Raw genomic sequence first — 20,106 nt, 5'->3', positions numbered from 1 at the left:
TCTTTGTTAAAACTTTGTTCTATATATTTTAGCATACTGTATAAACTATATATACATGCCCGGTTTATTTTTCTCTTACCTTCTTACGTATTTTATATATATTTATTCATACATTCTTATACCGTCTTCCTTGCACACGCTTTATTATACATACATTTATGCCCTATTTAACTTACTATATATAGAATTTTCAATTTTATTTTATCCCTGCACTGACGTCAATTTTTTTTATCTCATTTTTTTTTTTATTTCCCACAGACGAATTTTTCAAGTTACCGAATTTACAAAGTAATCATGAATATTATTATTTTCGAAACTCAAGGGTGAGTTTCGGAACTGATTTTTACCGCACGATCTGACGGTAACTTAAAAAAATTTTTTTTTGCATTGTAACAAAAATTAAATTTATTTTAACTAATTCTCAAAAATTTAAAAATCCATTTTTTGACTTTGCCATCACATTTCACGGTAAAAATCCGTTTCCAAACACACCCTGGTCGTTAGAAAAAAATTACTCATACCGTAGTAAAAATAAAAAACATAAAACTCTAATTATTTTAATTATAATTATTTTTTTGAGCTTAGGGTGTGTTAGGAAACGGATTTTTACCGTAAGACTCGATGGTAAAGCAAAAATTCAAGAATTCTCTGAGTAAAAAATGAAATTCAAGGTTGAAAAAAAGAAAAAATTTTTTATCGTGAGAGTATGAACGAAAGAGAAACTCATACAGACAAGTATGAGCGCCTACAGGGAGAAAAAGAGGAATCGGATTGCCACTGCTTCTTTCAGCATCAGTTACAGTAGTCTTTCGTTTGTATAGAGTAGACTCTTGTACTTAGATGCTGATGCTGTTGCTGGTATAGATATAGTCCTGCTCGAAAACGTGTCGGGTCTCTTTATTGCACAGTTGCATCCAGCCTTAAGCTTGTTGACGTTAATTTAGCTGGTCTCGGTCTCGGTGCAGGTAACCAGGTAACCAGCCGATACGAGAGTGCTAGTAAAAAGAGTTTCAGAAGTGAAAGAGAGCCATCGAACCAGCGGAGCTGATGGAAGCTAAGTGAGATTAACCGAGACAGACAACTGCAGCACAAAAACATAACACAGCTAAACTGGGCGGAGAAAACACCACGAGTTACGTAATTCTCGAGGGCAGTACCGCGTCGTAGATCTTCATTAATTTGACAACGAGCTTCGTGAGCAAACTCCGCTCTTTCTTCCTTCTCATACTTTAGTCTCACTACACCTTTATTTGACCAACCTGCGTCTTTAATAATTTCAATTCATCTAATTAGGTCAATCATAATAATGATCATTATCATTACGATGTCAAAATTTGTTTTTTTCCCAAATAATGTAATTACAGATTTTGTCCCATGATAATTATTTTCACAGTCAAGTTAAATTTAAATTTATTCATTTCGTAATTTTTTATTTCGCGCGCAGTGCGTGAATAATTATTATTTTAAAAATAAAATAATTAATTAAGTTCGAGTTTAATGTACCGGTGGCGGACGATAAAAATAACGATAGCAAGTTTATAAGGAGATATTAAGATAAATCAGGAAGTAACGATTGAAGGATTCATGTATCGAGATTAAAAGTTATGTCCTCTGTTAACTGGTATCGAGGAGACGTTTCTCAAGACCTACACGGTGAGACTAGACGTAATATCATTCATAGGCGGATAGGATGGGAGATCCGAGAGTGTGTGCATACACCCTTGCTCAAGTAGAAGCGCGTAAGAAAAATAACCGCCCACATCCATCCTTATATCACCTAACACCGTGTTCGCTGTACTGGCACATGAGCGAGAGAGAGCCCACTCTCTAGCCATTTCCTTGTACATAAATTTATTCGTATCACCCTTTATGTCTTTTATTTTGTTGCTTTCTTATATATATGAAATACGACTTACAATTATTTACTTAAATATCACTGGATTTTTTTTACAAATTTAATCCTTCAAAATTTATAATTTTTACTCCAAAAAAATTTTCAACGTAAAAAATCAGTTTTTTAAATTAAAAAAAAAATCATGTTCAACAAATGTCTTAATTATTTTTATACGTCACCCAAAAAATAAAAATAACATTGAAATTTTCGAGTAATTTAAATCAACAAAATAAATGACTAGGTAAAATTTGTCACGAAATTTCTCTAAAATTGGGCAACACCAACACCAAGTAGCAAACCCAGCTGGCATACAGACAAAGTGCTGCACATAATAAACGCGTGGTCTGTATTATATTTGAATACTTAACTCGACTATTACGAGAACGAGGACAATCGTGAGAGATTCTCATGGATTGTATACAATACCGGTCCTTTTGCTTTTATTTCTTATATTAAATTTGCCTCCACACATCCCATATCATCATTCTCTATAACTATCCTATCCTATCCCCGTACTCTAAACTCTTAGACACTGACGGCAATAAAATACTTCAGGGATGACATTACCATTTACGTGATACAAAGTACCTATTCCTATACTCACTTTAAATAGAGAGTACATATTACCATTTCTCTGTAATATCTCTGGATATACTACACACTATTTAACTATTATCATTATCATAATATCTCTTCGACAAAATACACTATAGATACAGCAAATGATTGTAAATGACGTGAGAAGTTCATTAATACGTTAAACAAAATCTTATTTATTGTTTACATCTTGTTTTCATTTTATCGTTTAATCATCATCACGTTTTTCCTTATTATTATTATTGACATAATATATATATTGTATAACATTTATCATACAATAGACTCATAGATTTTAATCATTTTAATTTGTTTTTTAAAATTAGAAAATTCATTTTTCTTAAAAAAATTTACTGCCTATTTTTCAAAATTAAAAAAAAATTAGAGTCAAATTTTTCTAAATTTTTTGTAGGTCTTGAAAAAAAAAAAAACAAAAAAAAAGGATAAAAAAAACTTACATTTCACTTCATTAGTGGTCTCGATAAAAAATCATTTGACACGTGGCGGGAAATAAAAAATACAAAAAATAGTTAATCCACAGTGTTCAGCACGTGGTCGCACTGATGGTACACTAGGCACATTTGTGTTAAAAAAAACAAAAATATCACAACAAATATGTTTGTAGCACGTGTCACTGGGCTCCAGTAACTCGAGTCCACTAAAAAGTCACACAGATCGCGCATAAAGTTGTAACTAGTATGTACTAATAAAGGCAATTAAGACAAATAGATTTGTCAGCGGACTCGCGACCCCTGTCCCGGTCTCGCATGTCTCCAGCAACCGACTGACAACTGTCGCTACCTGCCAGCAGGTTCAGGTGTCATTTGTTGTCGTTAATCCTCACTGCACACCGCACAACTAATGTCTTTTCTTGGAACCAGTAATCCGGTATCGACACCCGGTTGCTTGTCCTAACCTTTTACAACCGGTCATAAAAATGTCCAACACTTTTGCTTACACTTGCTACACTTGTTACCCTATCTATTTACCATAAACACTTTTTACTACAACAATAACCACTAAAACAAACAAATTTAATAGCAACCGCAAAGTTTATTCTTTGATCTACGTTCGGTTTAGAGTTGTAATTTAAAGCCCTCTCAGCAGGGCGGGTCGTAGGTCGTAAACAGTACCGTAGGTTGACAAGTAGGTAGACTTGATATTGTTTGGGTTAAAAAAAAAATATCGGTGGAAGAGTTTATGAGAGACCGAGCGGAGCTGTTTGGTCTGGGTACCAGAAGCAAGACTACTCAGCGATAGAAGGTAGCGGCAGCTCAGCACCGCGTGGATGAGCGCCGAGCTGTGGAATAACCGTGAGAGAGGTTGGTAAGGTAAGTACTCCTTGGGTCCTCTCCCGGGAGTTGGAGAGCACCACGCCGGCACGCGACCTGCCCTCCCTACTATGCACTGCAGTACCCGTACCGGTTCACTTGGTTATTGCTGTTCACTCTTTAGACCCAACTCCTCTCGATACGAGTAAGTCTCACTATCACGTTAGCAAGTTAGTGTGTTGTTCGCCCCCCTTTCAGTACTACCGAGTACTGGACGCCGCTCATCCGAGTAAGAGTTACCGCGTTATACGCTCTACGCTCTACGATCTATGCTCTACGCTCTATGCTGCTCTGAGAATAACTTTAGATAGAGAATGTTTTCTTAGTTGGTGTGGTCCCACTTGTGATTCCGCGGAACACTCACGCCCAGCCTCCACTCCGGTTCCACCGCTAGCCTCCCACCCACTTTTCTCCGCTACTATTTTTTTTTTCATTATCCAGCTGAATCAGTGTAATCCAACGGTGGCTCGATGCTTTATCTACTTATTACTTTGTACCGCTGGTGGATGCTGGACATTCACAGGCAAGTGGCTCCACTTTTTTCAGGATGACGTTTTTTTTTTTAAATTTTTACCAGGACCGTTAGGCCCAGACTGAGGAAACTACGGGTTTTTTTAACGCTGTTTTATTTTTAGTAGGCTAGGCTATTTGTTCTGGTTCTTCTTTGGTCTATTTAAGTATGACAGATCAGGTTTTGTTTGAATTACGATGGAAAGTATGGCTATTTTATGACTAAATGAATTATAGCCTACTATAAAGTTTGCTTACTCCATTTTACTTTGGATAATTTTTTTAAATATTTTTATCTTTCTATACCGAATTTTTCATTTTGCGCAACTAAAATCGGCCTACTTTGAGTTTTTATCTTAAAAATTTCAAAATTTGACTTCAAAGTATAAACAGCGACAATATTAATTAATAAAAAAGTGTTGATGCGAAATTTTATTATGAAGATAAAATAGAGACGTCAATTGTAAAGAAATACGAGTCAAAGTAATCGAGATTGTAAGTCGAGTAGATTAAAAGTAGATCTGAGGATCGGGATTGGGCTTGAGATTGCGCAACTATTGGTCAGATCTAGAGCGTCTTGACACAGTTATTGTAATACCCACTCTGAAAAAAATTTTAAAAATCCACTTTCCTGCTGCCGATAACTTTCAAAAATTTTAATTCCGGAAAAGATTAACCAACTAAACAATCACCTTTTTTTTAAACCCACCTATATTTGTCCTTAATCTATCCGTTCAAATTCAATTAATTTTTTGTTTATAAACATAAAAATTTCATCACATTCCGGTCAGTTCAAGATCGTAAACACCAATAGCACAAAAACCCAGTCTATTTAAATACTAAACATGAAAACATCATTAATTTAATTGTGAACAATTAAATTTTTATGCCTGAATTATTTCTGTCATCTATTATCACTAATTTATTTATTTGTTACCAAACAGTCACGTGCGCTAAAGTGCGCATTACGTTTTAAGATAAAAAAATTTTCCTGAAATTCGCTACCACCGTGATTGCATCATCCATGATTCGGACAATTATTAAGTTAATATATGACGTGAGACACGTGTAAGAATCATTAGCATCAGCGAGCTGTCATCACCACCCACGTAACAAAATGAAAAACGATTCCTATGAAATGCCTGCGGTAGAAGACGCTCATTTCAATAAAACTATAAATTTAATAGATATATATTTCGGGAGATACATGAGAAAGTAACAAGTAGGTCAGATGGTCTGATCAACAAAAATGTTAAGAAAGAAATAAGGAGCAATAAAAAAATATCTAACTTGTGCAAGAAACCGTAAACTATTCCTCGAGTTCTTGCAACTTGTAGGGCTTATACCAGACAGTATACCAGTAGTTTTAAAAAGTAACTGGGTCAATTTGATGCCTTTGTAGTGGCTTCTACGAATAACTGGTATACGGCCCAAAGGATTACTTTTAACGCACGCTATTGAAAAGGCCGATTACTTTGTTGCTGACAATGCCGTAGTTAGTGGACTATTTAGTTCCTCGGGAAAGCTTGCCTCAACTTTTTAAAACTTGGGCAATTGTTGATGCCGTTTACTTATCAAATCTGTGTGTGTTCTGTAGAGACTAATAGACCTAAAGCTACCGTGTCGAATTCAATTCAGCCGCCTACGCAGCTTTTGCCGCCATTTCGCACAGGGTCCAGTCAAAAGCTCGCAAATTTACCAGCTTTTGTTTATAAACTTCTGTTACTTGTGAATTCCGTGGATTTATCCAACGTGATATTTATCGTCGCTCAAAGCGATTTTATATTTATCAGAACCGGTCGTTTCTTTAAAGCGTTTGAAGGCTCCTCCGGGCACACTTAAATCTTCTTCAGCAGAATCTGCTAGGAATGTTCACACCACATTTAACTTATAAAACAATCGGTGGTTAAACGTAAATCTTTTGGTGATTGCAGTTATTTGGCAACGGCTTTCCGCTTTTACGACGAGATTATTGTTTTAGGATTCTCGACGTTGAATTGGCAAACAGTTTTATTATTTATATACAGATTTATGTTTCGTAGACACAGTGGGGCGGCTAGCAACCTAATCGGATGCTTTGATTGGCCATCAAACCGTTACGCTCTGCTGTGGGAGGAGCACCAGGTGATACGTGACATTCCGTATGCATAATGTATGTGCCTACGTAACTGTCATCGATGCACATGCACAGCCAAGCGGTTTATTCTCTGGTTCTCATATATTATACTGCTACAATTCAACATCCCGTCTAATCCGATATCCGATTGTTTTTAAAACACAATGCGTAGGACAGGGTCCAGTACTGAAAGGGTGTGAGGTCGCTCGCTGGATTATAAATTATATATTCAAATGTGTGTCATAAAAACGACAGTTTGAATTGATAAGGCGACCCTCGACCTATTGGTTGCGTTATTCAGAAAGATGTTTTATTGGTGTCAGAGATTGGTTTCTTTTTTATTTATAAACAGTGATTAGAAGTTGCTAAGCGTGAGCATAAAAATCTATTAGCACTTAGCGCATTAGTGAGCAGTTAAAATTTTATTGTTCGAATTGGTCGTGACCTAGAAGCCTAATTATCGATGATCCTGTACGGTTGACTAGCAAACCATTAACTGGAATATATGACCGTTGGAGCATAGAACAAGATGACTAAACATCAGGAGTAGCTGAACGTGTTCAATGATAGATTAGACAAGGTCTTGACATACTCGACAATGTCCGGGACAATGTGCAGTATCAAGTAGCCTTGATGTTTTATTTCTTTGTGGTGTTGGTTGTTGTTTTTATTTATCTTATACTACCAGTTTGCCAAGTTGTCAGCATGCTAATATGGCCGTCTAAAGTGACGAAGCTTCGCGCCAATTTCGATACTTGTACGTGATTCCTTGATGAATTACCAAACATAATTCCATAGTATAGTTAATGACTGAGCATCTGTCGCGGTGACAGTTCTCCCAGGTGGTCTAGCGCGAAGACTCACCGGTGACTTTGAACTGACTTACTTGTCCATGCAACGCACAGCCTCAGGGCTAGACTATTTAGTTAATGTTGTGGCGTAGGCTAATTGTCAGCCGTGACTTCCTAGTCTGAAGGATGCGTACTTGGATCTTAAAATTGGAAAATTTATAAACAGATGTACCTCGCACTAACTGCCGCAAGAATTCCCACACGTGTTGCCGCGGCAAGAAGCTGATCTAGGTACACCTTTCTTATACACATTGGTAGCCGCCTTTTATGGAGCACTGAGCATCCAAACCGTTTACGGGAGAGCCCCATTTACAGGAAGGCGTAAGCGACCAGAACCAGAGCTGCTCTAATGACGTGGCCGGGTAACCAGTTGAAGGGGAAAGGATTCAGAAATGATAATTGTGCTCTAATCACTGCACTGCAGACTTTCAGTCCAAGTATGAACATATTTGTACATCAAAGCTATTCAAATTTATAACATTTTTTAATAAATAAATAAATAAACAAGTTTGGCTTCAGATAAGATATTAGCGAAGGTATTCATGAGATTGCAGGGTGGGGTTCTCGCGCCTCAAACCGTCCGAGTTCTTAGTTTTACTTTCTAAGTCTCCAAGTCCTCTAGTATTTCAGTCTTTCTGTCTCACAGTTTCTTTTCCTAGATAGCCGCCCGAAGATGCAGTGAAAATGTCCCAAGTTTTAATCAGGTTCTCATTACGAGCGACTCAAATTTTTGGAACCTCGTAATTAAGAAACTCAATATTTCGCAATTAGATCTGGATATCTGGTAGAGTAGATTCGCGGCAGCATTGGATCGGATTTAATCTCAGCTGGTTTGAGTGTGTGATCTGTGGCCGATTTTTTCTTAGTCTGTCTAGTCTGGGTTAGATCTCTGTGTGAGCGGAGACCACGCCAGGGTGGGGCACTCTGGATCTTGTATCTAACACGCCGTTTTCAGTTTCACTTTCTAAGTCTCCCTCCTCGGTACTCTCCGATCCCGTTTAGTCACCGGTACATGGGATTTATATGTGTGTTGGTTTGTTTAGCGCATTGCCGTAAGATTCCGTGTACCACCATGTGTGTGTATGTGTGTGTATGTGTGTGTATGTGTGTGTGTGTGGTTGACGTACAAGTCGAGGCGAGCCACCCCGCCCTGCAGATGCCATGCGCTTTAGATCGCCGGATGCATTCGCTATTGCGAATACGATCTATCCTATATACTCTACTCACTGTACTGCTATTATATGTACGATGTACCCACCGGTTGAGAAGTTAACTCCATACTCTCTATGTATACTTACACTTTAGTTAACTCACACTACTTCTAGCTGAACTAATTTATTGCGATAAAATATTAAAACACACCCTCGTGTTTCACGCGAATTCTTAAGATAACTTGTTGCAACAATCATGTATGCTCGGATTTGTGGTTTCTGGATTATATTTTACTTCAAAATTATTTTATTGAGACTAAAGACTCATAGATCCTTCAATTTAATCACCACCAGGCTGATGAAAAAAAAATTATTATGATCCATTGCGTCGTTCGGAAGTTATTGAGCTTCCGCACTTTTGAGCTGAAATATATAAAAAATTTGACAGGGTAATTTTGTCCAGTTAATTGGGGTCATGAAGGATAAAATTAATGAAATCTGGGTTTGGAAGTGCACCCATCGAACTGGAGGAACTGGGAGGTGCCAAAGTACGATCTTGTACAAGAAGTTTTAACAATAATTGTAAACTTTCTTAAAAATAAAATGAAAATAAGCCAGTTGACAATTGAAACTATGGATACTCATGGAGATAATGTCCCGTGAAAATTTATTTCGGTCGTTTGCCCTTTTCACGCGGCGCAATGTAAGCGACAGCGTGAAAGTTTCGAGTATTTTTTTGCTGTTAAAAGATCATTATCTCAGTGAATTTTATACCGTACTTAAAAAAAATCTCTGCGTAATCTCTCTTTAGATAAAATTTATATTTAATTTAAATTAAAAGTATGTGTAATATTTGAATATCTGAGAATCTGGGCATTAGTGTGACAGCCGATCGGAAAAGGGCACCAGTATACAGCGACACGAGGATTAATGTGTCCCAAGTAAGCGGGATAAATATTTTAGATTGACCGAGTTGTCATGCATCGACAGTAGCGGCCGTAATAATTTGAAGACGTCTGTTAGTTTCGAATTTTTCTTACGTACAATAAAAAAGACTGGACGTCATGCTGAGCAGCCTTCAAGACATTCAACGGACCACAGACTAAGTCATTGATCACGCTGTTAATTCTCTTTTTTTTTATTTTGTTTTTTTGCTTCCATTTACTTCTCTTTATTTTATTTTTGTCTATCTGAAATAACAGATTTTTTTAACCTTGTCTATAACTGTCGTTTGATTTTTATCTATCAAAGTTACGTCAGGAGGCTATAAATGGAGCTAGATCCGAAACCTTCAGAAGATGGCCTCATTTGCTTAACAGATTTAACTTTTGTCCGTCTCATCATCTCTACTCAGGCCATCTCTGTTAAATTCTTCGACTGGTTATTTGTTATGGGTCTTCATCAGATTATTATAGAGCTGAAGCGTGAAAAAATACTTACCCAGCTGACGTGATACTTGTGTCCGTACGAATTTTAAAGAGATCCGCCTACTAAGATTGCTTTGCCAACCAATTTTTGATCCCATGCTTCTCTTCGCCTACATCATCATCATTATTATTATTACTATTATTATTATTCTGATGGTGACTGTGATGCAAAACTCGCCAAGTGCGATGAACTCTACGAATCAGGTCCGGTGGTTTTTTTGATTTCCTCTGTCTCGACATTGAGACCATCAAATAGTTCTGTAATTTAATACACCAAATTTCATTTTAGATGTTTTTTAAAAGTAATTCAATTTATTTATATAACTTGAGAAACTAATTTTGAACAGGATCACTTTACTTAAATTTCTTATCTCAAATTCGGAAGGCTCATAAGCTTTCGTTACCCTGCGATCTCTCTTGCTATTAGTGACTTGGCTTTTAAATAACAAACTTTCAGATGACATTTGAAAGGTCGTTAGGAAATATTTAGTCAAATAGAGGAAAGGGATTACACGCATGTACTCGTGAGTCGGATGCTTGAATTTTTTTATCCCGGGTAGAAATATTTGACCGAAAATACGCCGAATTTTTCGGGGGGAGGCCGATTTTCGGCGGAGAGAAAATTTTATTATTTTTTTGGCTTGAAATTTTTCATCCGGGCTGAAAATTTCCTCGATTGCCAATCACTTGAAAGCGCGCAGATATTGACTAACTTAATTCTTTGTCATACAAACAGTCTGACCTTAAGTCACTCTTTATTCTCGGATGATACATGCGATAAATTTGGAGGCATTAGATCACCAAGTAATTACTCCTTACAAAGTGCAATAAACGCCAATGTCATTATGACACCTGCTATGATGCATAAGTCCATAAAAAGTCGTTTCCTTTTTCACTTAAAAGACACGCTAGAATAACTACTCATCTAGATTTAATATTTTTATGCTTACAGTCGCCAAAATAATTTAGAATGTATAAATATATATTTTTTTTTATTGTAAAGGATGCTGGATTTCTTCGAATCTGTCACGTCATTTAAGAGGCTGTCTCGGGTCTGGGTATGTAACGGTACCTCATTCTCGAACAGAGAAGATTTCACATGCCCTACTCGCTCCCAGCTATTGCTTTATAATTACTAATTACCAGACAACGACAACCAAGTCGGGATGCTCCCAGTTGTTGGTCAAACCGAGGTAATATATTTTTAAACTCCCATCAACTGTCCTCATCTTTTTTATTTTCACATAACTCGTGCCCTCTGAACTTACCGTAAATATCACCTGCGTAATGATAAATCAGTCGTATTATTTTTATTTATCCAGGTTTAAATTATTTTTTTACATCAACTTAAAGTTAATGTGCGTAACTAACCACAGGTTTTCATGTTCAAACAACTTGTTTCCGACCTCAAAAAATTCGTACATTATAATTGCAATAATTTTACCATTAACTGAATAAACTTTTTTTTCAATTACCATAGTCTCAAGTATCTTATAATATATCTTTTAATGGCTTTAGATATACTAATTAATGATAATTAAATTTTATACTTCAGTTTTATCAACTCAGCCTTTAATTATCGATATCTCTTAAAATATACAAGATAACTTAACATCATATATGGTTATCAAATCGGAAATTTACTTCTCCACAAATTTAGTCTTAACAAAAAATAATCTAAAGTCAATTTTTAAAAAGTTACAGCTTCCGAAAAATTTAATCATTATTTTGAGAGTCTAATTATTTTTCCCAGACTTCAAACAGCCGTATCTCAAAAACTATTGGTTTTAAAAATTTTTTCAAAGAGACAAAAGTTGTAGGAAATTAAATTTCCTTTCCAAAACCCATATAGACTCTATATTTATATTTTTAACTTACAGAGATATCGTGAAAAAAAACATTTGTTCAAAAAATGATTTTTTGTAAAAAATTTTAACTTCAATTTAATGAACAAGTATTTAAATAAAATATATATTGAAATTTATTTACATATGAATAAAATGATTAAAAAAAAAGTGAGTTAAAATCTCAAGTCACGTGTAATTGATAATTATCATTAGCTGGCGGTTCTGCAGATCTTATATCACGGTTTGAATTTTTATTAAAATTTCTACATACACATTCTCTCATTTATATAAATATAAAAGTTAAAAGTAGTTTAAACGAAGGTGGTGGTGTATAGAAATAGTGTAGGTCTAGTAGAGTAAAGCGAGTGGATAGGAGACTTAAAAGCGATTGTAATAGCGTAACAAGGGACGTCGGTATATAGAATAAGTTTATTGCAAAATGTTCAGGACGCACATCTATTAATACTGATAGGCCTTAGCAAGTCTTATCGTGTGGTGGTGTGGGTGTTATCAAACCAGGGTGTGTCATAAGGCTGTGGATGCTGGGTATAACTACGGCAGCAGCAACAGCAGCAGGCGGTGGCGCGGAAAGTTAAAGCGAATGAGAGTAGAGAGCGTTAGATTGGCGACCGGCTGCCGCCGTACTCCCTATCCTAGTCTACCTGTATCTATATATTTATATATATTATATATACATATGAACAACGTGACTGTCAGCCTCCGCACGAGGCGATCCGGATCCGTTCCGTTTCGTTATTTCCCTCTTGCTCTTGCTCTTTATAAAACTCTTAGCATGTATTAATGCAATGGTTGCTGAATAAAGTTAATAAAACTTTTGTTTCTAGTTGTATACTGCAGATATGTGAGTGTGCGAACCTCTGTTTAGCTTGCAGTACATGTGTGTCAATTCTACAGTCATGCTCTTTAGTCTTTAGTCCTCGCCAGGATTTAGCTCTACGACAAAATCCCAATGGGTTATCAGGATGACCTCTCGCTGGTCGCCTTTCTGGGCGGACTTGAAACTAATATATCCGCACATGTGGCTGAATTATATATTTTACGATTGTTGAGTCGTAAGACATGTCGGTTGTAAACTTGTTTTTTAATTTTAATGTCACGTAGTCATTGGATTGATCGAACCCATAATTTTCTTTATCAATTAAAAATTTTTCTTGAGCCAAGAAATTCGTTTTTTCCGAGTAGTCTAATATTTTAATGGGAAACACTCGAGTAATTATATGCACGGAAAAAAAATATTAGTAAATATTACTGAGATTCTCGTCAACAACGCGCCTACACGCGAATCTCAGCAAATATTATGGAGTAGAACGTGAGAAATTAATAACAGATGCATTTTTTTGACAAGTGTCTTGTAGTTTTTTAAGGTTTAAGTACACAGAAAAAAAGAATTTCTTGGCGCAAGAAATATTTTGTATTATGAATTGAAGACAAAAATTTTTCTTGGCTCAAGAATTTTTTTTTCGCCAAAAAAATTTTTTTCTTGTTCCAAGAAAATTTTATCTTACCCTAAGAAAAATTTTGTTTTCACTTTATAATACAAAAAATTTCTTGGGTCAAGTAAAAATTTTCTTAGAACAAGAAAAAATTTTTTGCGCCAAGAAATCCTTTTTTTCTGTGTAGTAATTTTGAATAGTCAAGCAGTATATTTCAACGATTAACTGTTAATTATATCAGTTTAAACATTAAAATGATAATTTTACTGATTGAAACGACATTAGTTATTGAACATAACATAAATAATTACAAGTTGAATTACAATTATCAACAATCATTTTTTTCCGTGTGACCTGTAGTTTTTTTTTGTTATTGATGAATTACAATAGGCAAGTTATGTGTAGGTATGTATTATTAGCGGATGATAAAATGAATGAAATGATAAAAATACGGGTTTGAAAGTAAATGGGTTTGAAAGAAGATGTAGGGTGGAGACATAAAAGTTATCGTGAGTGTACGTGGGTATAAATGTTGAAGACAGAAAATGCGTCGTTGTTGCCGGTTGTTGTTGATGTTGTTGTTATATAATAAGAGGAATAATTATGCAGATCTTGGTATCTCGGTAACATTTACCTTTAGCCTGAATAATAATCGCGATGCATAAGCCAATGGGTAAAGGGAGTACAAGGGATCGCGAATAGCGTCGAGGCGTTAGGTCACGCATATCGTACGTACATGTTCACACAGTTCTTATAAATACCTATATCTATATATATATAAATACCTGCATTAAATATACTAAATACCTATAGATGTATTTATATTAACCGGAAGATTAAAAGGTATCGTTGCATAGACGTTACAAGAGTCTGTAGCAATCCAGTGGTAGTGGTATTATATCGGTATTATATCGGTACTATATCTCAGTGTTGTGAATAACTAGCACGCATAGAAAGTACGCCCACCGGTCTCTGGTGGTCTCTGTGACACGATCTCACTGTCTAAGTCGCTTCTTGTAGCATTACATATTACACACCGATTGTATCGTGTCTCGAGACGATCGAGATCCAGATGAAAATGTCTCGGGTATCGTTGGCTAGCTTGTGAAATAATAATTCGAGCCTTAAGGCCTTAATATAGTTACCAACTTATTTCATATATATGTCTGTAGATATAAATGCTTGTGGGCTTTGGTGTTATTGTTGCGTGAGACTAGACCCTCGAGCTTCTACTCTGCTTGTATAGTACAGTACAGTATCCTAAGTACTTGAGCTGCCCATTCTGGCTATTCATCATTCGAGACTTCGAGTGACATCAAGGCCGGTGGCTATCGTTACTTATCGTCGAAATGCATTAGTACGTCTGTTCCTACTGACATTTCATTCAATTCATCGTAATCATTTTTTTTTTATCTATTATTATTATAAGTATAGAAAAATATTAATTTTGACTTTTAGTTTTAAAAAAAAAACAACTTTTAAATCCATTAAATAAATTAACCCCAAAAAATGTATTTCCGGTTTAAAAATGAAACTTTCAGCGCATGAACATAATTTCCGCATTGGGAAGTTATGATAAAAAATGAATTTCTAATATTTAAGATAAAAGACCGCATAAATAACCGATTGCGTAATTTCCTCGAGCTTATCGGACGGAAGAGGGTCGGCGAGTTTGTAAGGCCCAGGACTTGAGGCCAGGCATAGGCAGCATAAGCTGAGCACCGGTAATACAGTAATACAAGTAAAGCGAAAAGCGACACAAGACAGTACTGAGTGCAGCTGAGATTCGAGTCCGAGAGCGTGTTTAGTAGTAGTGTAGGCGGTTTATATTGCGGGTCTGTGTAATATATACCTCTACTACTTATACTCAAGAATATACAAGTCTGAGTTTGTCTGACTCTGAGCTGGGCTGAGCTGGTATCGTTCTTTACTCTTTACTCTTTACTCTTGTGTTGCTTGAGTGCGCTCATACTCAGTAGACTACTCAGTACTCTAGACTACACAGGCAAACATACGCTATACGCCAAGCGGTAAAAGGAATTTAGCCTTATAAATCAGCAACATGACTGCGCTCTGTGCCACACCTTTCCCTTCTTGGGGCAATCACGAGTCGTCACCGGTATCGACAACATCCCCGTCGACTTTTACGTCTAGTTGCCTCGCCGCCGCAACGACCAGCCAGATAGTCTTTGGAAATTTTACTGAGCACTGAGCTCTGCTTAACTAAAACGCCGGACTGTACTCTCAGCTTTGTTACGTGATGACCCCCAGGGAATTACATTGATTTGTTACTCTCAGTACTTAAAATTTTAAATATTATTTTTTTTTTTTCATACAGCAATTTCACTTTTATTACCCATAAACAAAAGTCAAATTAATAGACAAAATCAAAACGAGAGAAAAAAAAACGAGTCGTTAACCTTTTTTTAACTATGTCTCATAAAATATATGAGATAAATATAGATCATGTATGGTCATTGGAAAGGGAATTTAATTTTTAGCAATTTCGGTCTCTTTAAAAAATACCGTAAAATCAATTGTTTGAAAGTTACTGCCGTTTAAATTAAACGATAAATTATTTATGTAACAAATTAATCATATTTTTAAACCAAAATTTTTATTAGCGATATCTTAATAAGTATATGATAAAAGTATACGTAATATATGATCATTGGAAAGGTAATTTAATTCTCTACAACTTTGGTATGGGGTATTAATAGCCTAAAACCGACTGATCAAAAGTTACAACCGTTTAAAAAATTAGGCAACTTTTTTTTTTTCACATTCTTTTCCAAATACTGAAAACGGTCATATTTGAAAAACTATTGACCCTAAGATATTTATTGGTGAAACAAAAGTTGTAGGGAATTGAATTTCCTTTCCAAAGACCATAAACAACGTCTATTTATCTTCATTAGTTACCAAGATATCGTTAATAAAAATTAATTGTATATTTTCTAAAAACTAAAACAGATAAAAATATCACATATAAATATTTTATAAAATAACTCCGATAAATAAATACCCACTGTAATGTTTATCTATTTAACCAATGAAACAATTTGTAAAGTTCACGGGTATGCGTTTTCTAAGCAAATTCCTTTCCCAGGAATCCCGCGAATCCAACAAATTATTTATCTTATAACTTTTAAGTGAGCAAATAAATTTGATAATAAATAATTTATTATTAAAATTTATATTTAACATCCTGCTCCGGTAATACATCAGATAAGTTACAAGTAAATGGGGATAGAGATCGTTAATGCTCATCACGATGATTTAAATCGATTAATAGTCGATTGGAAGCTCAATCAAAATTCCGTATGCGACAACGCGTATTCGTATCGTACAAATATATATTTTCTTATAGACACTCTTGTAATGGAAGATACTCTCACAAGAACGATGTACATACAATGAATTTCATGAGGTAAGAAACGCGATGAACGTAAATCTTGACAAGACCAAGACCGAGACCAAGATCTGGACTTTCAGAGCAACTTGAAGACGATAAAGTTAAGGCTCAGGCTCAAGATATTTAACTTGGTATTAAAAAAAATATATATTTAACTATATATATGTATAGATATATATAATAACTTATAGATGCAGGTATTTAAACGAGAGCATGCCTCGCAGCATCGAAATGCGAATAATAAAACACTGTGTTGGTATACGAGCGTCGGCGGTTTTGAGTTGTGTTTTATTACGCAATTGCGATTAGTATGATGAAAAAAAAAACAAAAAATAGATACGGGAATAAATAACGAAAACGAAAAAAAAACAAATTAAAGAAAACGATTTGTTTTGATAAATTGTCTTTATTTATCATGTTCTGTTTTCATCGAATCCAATCATTTACTCAAGTATCTGGAGTACAATCAATTTACTTGAGTAATCATGATCAGATATTTATGAGGTTAATATATTGATGGATAAAAAAATATAATGTGCAGGATAAAATAATGCAACACGATTTTTATCGCACCTTTATCAAGACTAGATTATGTTTGGTAGTTTACTTTTTTATTTTTGTTTCGGTGGTTTAGTTACTTTTTATTTATACTCAGATCATTTATTATTTTTTTTTATGAGCTTTCGAGAGTTTCATTAATCATCAGTAGACAAGGCTCGTCAGTACCGACACGTGCTGTTTAAATTACTACCACGAGAATTAATATACTTTTTCGACTATTTAAATATTTAACAAATGAACTTTTTTTTTTCTTTTTGCTCATATTGCTATTGTTCCATTAGGGTCGGAGGGGGGAGATGGGATATCCCCAAAGTTTTATAAATTTTCCGAAATTTCGTTTTTCCTTTTTTAGAGGATAGCCCATTCGGTTACGTAACAAATGATCCGAGGACAATTGATCCGCGACAATTAATCCGCGACATGAAAAATTACGCCCTTTTTTTCACTAATTTTGTGTGCGTGTAACATAAAAAATATACTCACACTCAAATTAGTGAAAAAAGGGCGTAATTTTTCATGTTACACGCATTTTATCGACAGATCAATCGTCGCAAGGATCAATTGTCGCGGATTAATTGTCGCGGATCATCGGTCGTGTCACCAGCCCATTCTGCCCCCTCTTCTTCTATATTTCATTTCCCACCACAAATCCCCAACGAAAATACAAACCGATAAATTTATTTGAATAAGAATAATAATAATATCAAAGTGAGAGTAAACACTCTGACGGAGCCGCGTAGGAGTAAAAGTACAAAAAAAAAATTCGGTCTTAATTAATACCGCGTTGTCGAGTCAAGTGGCTAGAAGTATCTAAAACCTGTCCGATGATACGGCCAAGGTGTCTCTCGTCTCACGTCTATCAGCCGTCTAATCACACCCATACAAACACAAATAAATAATAAAGTATTAACTATTTAAGTACAAGCTCAATAGCAAATCATTCGGCGGAATGACGACACTAATCTCCAAGCCTTGATGGACTCACCACGCCTTTCTCAGCCCAGGGGCATCTGTTATAATATAAAACCGCATTATATTATAAAATATCCAGACTAAACATCACCAATATTTCTCTATACGCTCATTTTAATTTATATATTTTTAATTTATAATTCATCCGCCGTCTAGCAGCCCAGCTAATTACTCAATTCACTTTTTTCTAACCAGTATTTAACGGCATCGACAAAAAATAATAACAGCCTTTACCTCGTGAACATCAGGAAGATCCGGGACACCTTGAAATAGAAGAGTCATCTACTGAGATCTATTCAGCCAGCTCTTACATAAATATTTATGCGATTGAACTAGTTAACGTAGCACACTACACATATATACACCAACAAGTATATATATATATATATAAGTAATAACTCGAATTAACATACTGAGATGATTTCTCACGTCTTGGTGATGATATTACAGCAATATTCCAATTAAATGTGATCTCTAAGCCCTCAAGATATCTTCTATCCACTCATTCACTAATAAAATATACTCATATATATTTTATAAAATACAAAGTTTTCTCACAGCGATGATAAAAAAGTTAAAATCGCAATGAATTTATCGGCGCCGATCGCGATAAATAATATATGGAATTAATAAACTGAATATTAAATGCGCGGATGAGGATAATATTTAAGTTGATGTTATGATATTCATTTACAAGTAACAAGTATTTTTACTATTATTATTATTGTGATGTTATTTGCGCATGTGGGTGCGACCGGGAGACCTTCGAGATCATGAGAAGACATTAGAGTGATTAAATACGAATAATTGTCATTTGTAACGCAAGGCGCAAAACGCAAAACGCAAATTGTATAGATGCTTGGGCTCATCAAGTGTGATATATTTGTTTATAAATAGTTTATGCATGAGGATGCTGACGGTGATGAAACATACATATTGATGAAGAGCGAGGGCAGATCGATTTCCGCCGATTAGCTTAACGTCTCAGATAATTATATGTTTTTATGTGTAGGCAGGACGTCGCTTCAAGGAAATTTAAGTTATTGTTGAAACGTGAAAAAAAAGTGCGGAAGATACTGATGCAATTTTCACTTTATTTGCTCAATATTTTCAAGAATAACTTGAATCCGTACACTGTAAAAAATCACCGGGGTAAGTCCAAGCGGTGTAGGTGTTAAAATCGGCGGTGTTAAATTTCAACACCGAAACGCGGTGTGAAAATAACGCCGCTGCTGGTGTAAATATTCTTTACCGATGTTAAAAGAAATTTTTCGGTGTTAAAATGTTTTACTTTGGGAACGTGTGCATATGTGTGTGTGTGTGTGTGTCAAAATATTTTTTGCGTTTTATAAGCTTCCCAAAGCTAATACTCTGAGCGGACGCAGTTTACCCCGCTTTTACACCGGTATTTTAACACCACCAAATTACGCCTCCTACACCGGTGTAATTTCATTTTAAAACCGGGCGGAGTTAAAATGAGTCCATTTTTAACACCACTCTTTTTACAGTGTACTGATTATTTTTTTTTATCACCGATTTCCGTGAAAAAATTTCGAGGTGTGCATTTTTTATTTCTACTTAATTAAGAAATTCTTATAATTTATTTAGCAGCAGTAACTCAACATTGGCCATAATTCAAAATGAATATAATGAGATTACAAAGAGAAATGGCCGCGGCACAAATAAAATAATGAAGATGACCAATAAGAATAAGAAGAAGAAGAAGGAGGCGAAGAAGAATCAGCTCCCACTTAACGCACGGAAGATATAACGGAATAGATGTCGACAGGCTCGTAAGTCTTAGTCTCACAAACGGGGTCGATTCACGATCATCGGTAATGCCTGATAAGCCACACCGCATGCACACATGGACAGCATGCACACCATGCCCATGCCCAGTATGTGCCCAGTGCTGTGGTATTCGAAAAGCGCGGGCATGCAATAGATCCTCGCTATGCTTCTATGTACGATTATTCTACT

At 35.5% G+C, this 20,106-nt stretch overlaps 1 protein-coding gene across 2 annotated transcripts in view; it reads right to left on the bottom strand.

Annotated features, from left to right (window-relative positions):
* The window catches only part of LOC130667774 (transcription factor hamlet-like), a 60,567-nt gene that overhangs the window by 14,211 nt on the left and 26,250 nt on the right, over window positions 1–20,106 (bottom strand). The window contains exon 2 of one of the 2 annotated variants that reach the window (XM_057469612.1): window positions 9,891–10,135. The gene's annotated coding sequence lies outside the window, so the exon portion shown is untranslated. Of the gene's footprint in view, window positions 1–2,949; window positions 4,136–9,890; window positions 10,136–20,106 lie in introns of those variants that run through there. The other variant, XM_057469611.1, reaches the window with a different exon arrangement.

This window comes from Microplitis mediator, chromosome 5 (assembly GCF_029852145.1).
Source record: "Microplitis mediator isolate UGA2020A chromosome 5, iyMicMedi2.1, whole genome shotgun sequence".
In the NCBI taxonomy this organism is placed as follows: Eukaryota; Metazoa; Arthropoda; class Insecta; order Hymenoptera; family Braconidae; genus Microplitis; species Microplitis mediator.
The sequence above is the reverse complement of the archived record's forward strand: the minus strand, read 5'-3'. Positions and strand labels throughout refer to the sequence as shown.